Genomic DNA, 7514 nt, shown 5'->3' with positions numbered 1-7514 from the left:
ACATAGTTATATGCATTTATGAATCCCTGATCTTGATTCTTCTACTTATTTTATTTGAAGCTATCATTTTCAATTTACTTGTAAAGTATATTCCCAAGAGACTTAAAGTCTTCAGATTTTTCTTATGCCAGGTGAGCCCAGAAAACGAGCAAATATGCAGCTAACTGCTACTTCCAATTCTTTAGGCCTGCCTGTACAACTAACAAAACAATGGTGATGGACTGGCCCTAGTCCAAAAGCAAAAAGTATCTTCAAAAGCAAGAGAAAAACTTTGATTCCTCTGCCCCATAGTAAGTGTGTGCCTTCTCAGCCTGAAACAGAGCTGACATTTTCCCAATCCCTTAAAATTGATGAATGATCGAAAATAAGGGGTGGGGGGGGGGGTGTAACTGTGACTAAAGCATATTTTTTGTCATTGTAGTTACTTTCATTAACTGAGTGACTTATAGCATTGTTATAAAAAATAGGACAACTGAAAGCACCAAGGTTACTTTCAGAAAACACGGATTGGTGAGCTGGAATAGGAAAAATACCTGATAAGCCTAGATTATCTTACTGTGCAAGAATATAGGAATTGCTAAAAAATTAATGGGATGGGATTGTGGGAAAATGGCAATGGACTAAGAAGCAGAACTGACTGCTCTCACAAAAACAAGAGCCAAAAGTCATCTGAGGGACCTGCTTTGAGAGTCAGCAGACCAGGACAGTGCTACAGAGCTCCCATGTGGCTGAGGGACAGAAAGATGAAGAAGCTGAAATGAAAAAGCCTTTTGGTGGTCAAGAAGGACTCCTCTCCACCACCCCCAAGATATTAAACTGGGGTACAACACCTGGCTCACTATAGCTGACTGATAAGGGAGTAGACATAATCTTCCTTGTCAGTTGTTTCAAAGCAAAAGTGCAAAGAAGTAAGCATTCTTTTCTTTAGTGAATTCAGCCAGCATTACCTGCTTTGAATCTCTGATCTGGAGAAGACCAGACTGAAACAGCACCTTGGAAAGGTGCACTGACTAGCACCATAGGCCAGTTGGACTTGAAATTACATGAACAGATTTTGTGTATCCAACCACCAGGAGAAAATCTGCATGGCATTAGTGAGTCACAGCCTCAATTTTGAAAACTTGAGATAGGTAATTTTATTTTATTTTTTTATTTTTTATTTTTTAATTGATTTTGTAAAAATATTACATTAAAAAAAATATGAGGTCCCATTCAACCCTACCACCCCCACCCCACCACTCCCCCCCCAGCAACACTCACTCCCATCATCATGACACATCCATTGCATTTGGTAAGTACATCTCTGGGCATCTCTGCACCTCATGGTCAATGGTCCACATCATGGCCCATACTCTCCCACATTCCATCCACTGGGCCCTGTGAGGATTTACAATGTCCGGTGATTGCCCCTGAAGCACCATCCAGGGCAACTCTAAGTCCCAAAGGCGCCTCCACATCTCATCTCTTCCTGCCATTCCCCATACCCATCAGCCACCATGTCCACTTTTCCCACTCCAATGCCACCTTTTCTCTGTGGACCTTGGATTGGTTGTGTCCATTGCACCTCTATGTCAAGAGGAGGCTCAGATTCCACATGAATACTGGAAGCAATCCTCTTGCTTTCAGTTGTAGGCACTCTAGGCTCCACGGTGTGGTGGTTGTCCTTCTTTAACTCCATCTTAGCTGAGTGAGGTGAGTCCAATAAATCAGATTGTAGGAGCTGAAGTCTGTTGAAGCTCAGGGCCTAGATATCATATTGTCAGTCCAGAGATTCAAATCCCCTAAATATATCTTAAATTCCAACACCAACTACAATTCCAGCAAAGTAGCATGAAAGTCTTGTGAAAAGAGATCCCATCTAAGTCCAGTTTCATCATGCAGAAACACCAGCTCCAAAGAAGGGCCATCTGACATGGCAGTGAACCCCATCTGCCATGACCATAGAACCCGTGGGTCTCTTTAAGATTTTAAATACTCAGAATAAGTTGAATCAAATATTAAAGAAGAACTGGGGAAAAAAAAAAAGGCAAGGGAGAGAAACTGGCCATAAGTGTAAATTCACCAACATATCCAGATGTCTAAACATGAGCAAAAAATTACAAGCCATTCAATGAAAAAAGGAGAGATGGCACAGTCAAAATAACAATGCAACTTGGCCCAAAGAATAGGACATCCACCTGCCACATGGGAGGTCCACAGTTCAAACCCTGGGCCTCCTTAACCCGTGTGGGGCTGGCCCACGCACAGTGCTGATGCCTGCAAGGAGTGCCCTGCCACGCAGGGCTGTCCCCTGTGTAGGGGAGCCACATACAGGGAGTGCAGCCCATGGGGAGAACTGCCCAGTGCAAAAGAAAGTGGAGCCTGCCCAGGAATGGTGCCACACACATGAAGAGTTGACGCAACAAGATGACACAACCAAAAGAAACACAGATTCCCGGTGCCAATGATAAGGATAGAAGTGGTCATGGAAGAACACACAGAGAGCAGACAACTTGTGAGGGGGGGGATAAATAAATAAAAATATAAATCTTTCAAAAAAACAAAAAAAGAACAAAGCAAATATCCTGAAGAGATAGAGGATTTAATGCGATTAATCAGTTATAATCACACAACTGTCCTACAGCACTTCAAAAAATTAAAGAAATTATGACTAAAGAAATAAAGTCACTGGAAGAGCCTAAAGAACAACCTGAGAGCCAGAAAAGGAAAGTACGAGACATTATGGGAATGAAGGACAAAATGGATGAGATTAAAAATGCATGAAAGGCATGTAAGAGCAGATTTTAATTGATCAAAGACAAAATTAGTGATATCGAAGACAGAATATTTAACCTGGGAAAAACAGAAGCTAGAAAGTGAAGAGATTGGAATAAAATGGAACAGTGTCTCAGGGAATTGAATAGCAATGCAAAAAACAATTCATATTATTGGTGTCTCAGAAGGAGAAGAGAATGGAAAAGACAAAGAAAGGATAATTGAGGAAATAATGACTGAAAAATTCACCACCCTTATGAATGACAAAATTATCACTATTCAAGAAGGACAATGCACTCCAAACAGAATAAATCTTCATAGACCTATCTCTGACATCTATTACTCATAATGACAAATAACAGAGATGAAGAGAGGATTCTGAAAGTAGCAAAAGAAAAGAAAAGCATTGCATACAAAGGAAACTCAAAAAGATTAAGTGCCAACTTCTCCTCAGAAACCATGGAGGAGAGAAGATAGTGGTGTGAACTATTTAAGGTACTGAAAGAGAAAAACTGTCAGCCAAGAATTGTGTATCCAGCAAAGCTGTCCTTCAAAACTGAGGGTGAGTTCAAGGTCTTCACAGAGAAACAAGAACTGATAGAATATGGTACCAAAAGACCAAATTTACAAGAGATACCAAAGCAGGCACTGCAGGCTGAAAGGAAAGAACACGGGTGAAAGATCTGGAGAAAAGTTTGTAAATAAACTAAACATTAAGGAAACAGATAACAGAAAGTTATGATGACAGAAAGTTGAAGGATAAAATAAATGAAGTAAGTAATGCTTTTTACAGTAATAACACTGAATGATAATGGACTGAACTCTCCAATCAAAAGACACAGACTAAAAATGCATTTTAAAAATATGTGGTATCTACACGTTGTCAACAAGAGACTCACCTTAGATGGAAGGACCCAACAAAGTAAATGTGAAAGGCCGAAAACAGATATTCCAAACAAATTGCAAGCAAAAAAGAGCTGGAGTAGAGCAAATTAATGTAAAACAGCAATAATTACTCAGTACAACTGGCTAATTGTTTCTGTGAGTAGTAATCTGTAATTTTTTAAACAACATTTTAATTGAAAATATTTTTCAAACGAACCATTTTTAGGAAAATGGAACTTGAAAGGAGAATGAAATCAGTAAAATCTGCCTTAGCCAAGGATGGCATTTGAAACCCCTTCTGGATCAGATGGCCTCAAAATACAGATGACCCAGAAAGTAGACCGATGATTTTATTTGCAATGGCAATTCATACAATTAAAAAGAAGCACAGCCTAGTGCTAAGGACTAGCTATAGAATGCTACATATTTTATGATTCCATTTATATAAAATGTAAATATAAATCAATTTATATAGATGAAATTATTTTAGTGATTATATAGAATTGGGGAAGGAATGTTAAGGAGTATGGAGACTTTCTTTTTGGAGTAATGAAATTGTTCTAAATTTTTGAGATGATGAATGTACAACATTGTGATTATACTGAGAACCATTGATTATACATTGGGATAGATAGTATGGTATACGAATATAACTCAATAAAACTACATAATAAGTAAATTAATAATTGTGCAAGAATAGCCAGAAATAGTAGCTGTGTACAGCATGGATACATAGAGAGATTGAGAGGTGAGAAATTTTCTCATTTCTTTCTGTAATTTTTGTTTAGTATAATTATTATTGAAATAATCAAAGTGCTCTAATAATAGTTGAAGTGATGAATGTACAAATATGTGATTATACCAAATAGCATTGTTTTATATTTTGGTTGAATTGTATAATTTACTTATATATATATCTATAAAATCAATTTGTTTTTAAAAAACCCATGTGAGTATGTCAAAGAAATTCAATGATTAGGAGACAATTACAGCATCAAAATAAATAATGCTAGTAATGGGTTATACCCCATTGAATAAAAACGTAATCCATGTATTTCAGTTTTAGGCTTTTATATGAGAAATTTATCTCAGGGAAAATCTTACAGTTCCAAAGCTGTGAAAATGTCACAAATCAAGGCATCATCAGTGATGCTGTCTCACCAAATTGCAACTGAGAACAACCTTGGACTTCTGCCATGTGGAAAGTCCAAATGGTAGCCAAGCTCTGCTTTCTCCTCAAGGCTTATATTCGCTCCAGGCTCAGCTGTGGGCAATCAGGCATATGGCTTGTCCTTCCTGCGTCTCCCCTCTTCAGCTTCAACTGCTCTGCTGATTCAAACCTTCTGGCTCTCTCTCAGACTCTTGGGGTTTTTCTTTTTCAGAAGCCGTAGGCAAACCTGGAGTCCTTACTCACATGGCAGGGTAAAGTGGCAGCTGGTCTTTTCCTCTGTGTTTCTGTTTTCTTTTCTCTGCCACTGTAGGGCTCCTCCAAGAAAACAAGGACACAACGTGGCTTATGCCTCACTAATATAGTCCAATCAAAGGCCCTAAAATGAACTAATGAAAGGAAATCTAATCAAAGTTAACTGAATCTAACCCAATCAAGAGGCTGCAAAAACCACAGGAATGGAGTAGTTCTAAGAACATGGTTTTTCTGGGATTTCCCAAAATACGGTAAAATTTCACACCATGTTTCATACTGATAAAAGAAGTGAAAAAATTGACAACTTGTTGAGGAATGGATAGTTACATCTATTTCATTTCAAAGAATCTATCCACAAAAATACCTCTTAAATATGAAGGTAAGAAGAGTAACTTTACAGTAAAGTGGATTATAAGACCCTGCCTTAATGAAGTAATCAAAGAAGGCATCATCCAAAATGGAACAGTGCAATTGGTCGTCACCTAATAGGATGAAATGAGAAAAAAAAAAACATCATTCCTGACCAAGACGCAGGAACTGAATCTAATCATGAAGAAACATCAGACAAACTAAATTGAGAGGCATTTCACAAATACACACCCTATATCTTCAAAGTGTAAATATCAAAGAAGTCAATGAAAGACAGGAATTTTTCCGGACTGCATTTGATGAAAGAGGCATGATGACTAGTTGCAGCATTTGATTCTGAACTGGATTCTGAAAAGAAACTTAGGAGATCATGTGGGCTTATCAGTGAAACAGGAATAGAGTCTGAGAATTAGACTGTCTTAATGCATCAGTATTAACTTTCTAAAGAAAATGTTTGTACATACATTTAATGATTGTATAGGCTTGTAATTATTTGAATGTGTATATTTATATATAATTAAGTAAATGTGTAATTATATATATATAGGTAAATGCATTCTTAAATAAAATTTGGATAGAAATTCTTTAAAAGAAATTGGTTTAATCCAAATGCTAGCCAAGTTGAGGTCTACATTACTAAATGACTGTTTAGGGCCCACATTGATGCTCTCCTGGGCAGCTATGAGGACAGTGAAGGGCAAGCTCTTCCATAAAAGAATTACCTGAATGGGAGTTGGGGAATCTGGATTCTAAGACAAGGTTTGTACTGATGCATTGACGATGCTCTGCCTCTCTGAGTCACCAAACCTACATTCCTAAGAGAAAGGAACGATTAGATTAGTGGATAACAGTGATCCTTTCTGTCTCTAAGTTATCTATGATTCTTTCATGCTATAAAAAGAGAAAGGACCAAGCAAGAGACTCAGCAGAAGAATAAGGAGCAGGGCATCAACACTCATCTCTTAGGGAACAGGATGGTGAATCTATAGAGAGCCGTGGCGTGTATATTGCCCCAAATAAGGGAGTGTGGTTCTTTTAGAATCTGGAGCTAGGAGTTAAGCAGCACAAGAACTGTTCTTTATCTCGGATGAAGAGTTCACTGACACCTACTATTTAAGTTCTAAAAATGGTACAAAACTGAACTTTTCTGACCTCCTGCATTAATCAACTGGTGCTGCAATTATTAACTGGATCAATGTTTACTTTGAAAGTCACTGATTAAGATGAGTCAAAAATACTGATTCACGGTACACACTCAGTGAACCTTAGTGTCTCCTGTTGAAGTGAATGCATACCTGGAGGAAAGCATGCAAGACTCAGGGGACAAGGGTTCCAGCCTCAGCACTACCCTCCCTCTACAGACTCTTTGCTTGGACAAGGCACTGAATCGCTGAGATCCAGATTCCTAATCCTGCAAATGGAAATATGTCTACCTTAGTAAAAGGTACTTGAGTGGATCAAAGAAATATGATGGGTGTGGACATTCTCTGTAAATTGATCATCTCCCTGTATACAGGAGATATGAATCATTTTATAAATAGTAACATAGCTTTTTTATTAGCAATAGACCATAAAATAACCGCATCTCAATTAGAACACCCATGATGTTATCTTCACACAACAGGTTTGGACACGTTTTGCCCTGAGCCACAAGTTGCAATCCCAGGTATGATTACATCCTCATGACCACTAATGTTTCTCCCTCTCAGGTCTATGGCCTTGTGCACTGCAGTTGTTCTGTTCTGAACTCTGGACTGCTTAATGAAGTCCTTACATCCCATCACACCATTGTTCCTTTAATAATCTTTCTTTTCACTGTCTGTTAATTTGCTCCATTATTTCAGAAAAGAGCAGACCAAAAAGCAACAGAAGCACCTGTGCCTGCAGTCACCTGGGAGGTGGGGAAGCCATAATCTCTCCTGCCTCTCCTCTCAGGCCCTTTGACACAGGTTTAGTCACTTGGTTATAGTGAACAAGTTCACCTCTGCAGTGAGAGAGAGATGGAGAATTCCAGTCTTTTAAACTTTGTCTTGAAACCCTATGGCTGGAGTCATAGAAGGGATTCTATTTAATGTTCATCCTG

This window comes from Dasypus novemcinctus, chromosome 6 (assembly GCF_030445035.2).
Source record: "Dasypus novemcinctus isolate mDasNov1 chromosome 6, mDasNov1.1.hap2, whole genome shotgun sequence".
Lineage (NCBI taxonomy): Eukaryota > Metazoa > Chordata > Mammalia > Cingulata > Dasypodidae > Dasypus > Dasypus novemcinctus.
The sequence above is the reverse complement of the archived record's forward strand: the minus strand, read 5'-3'. Positions refer to the sequence as shown.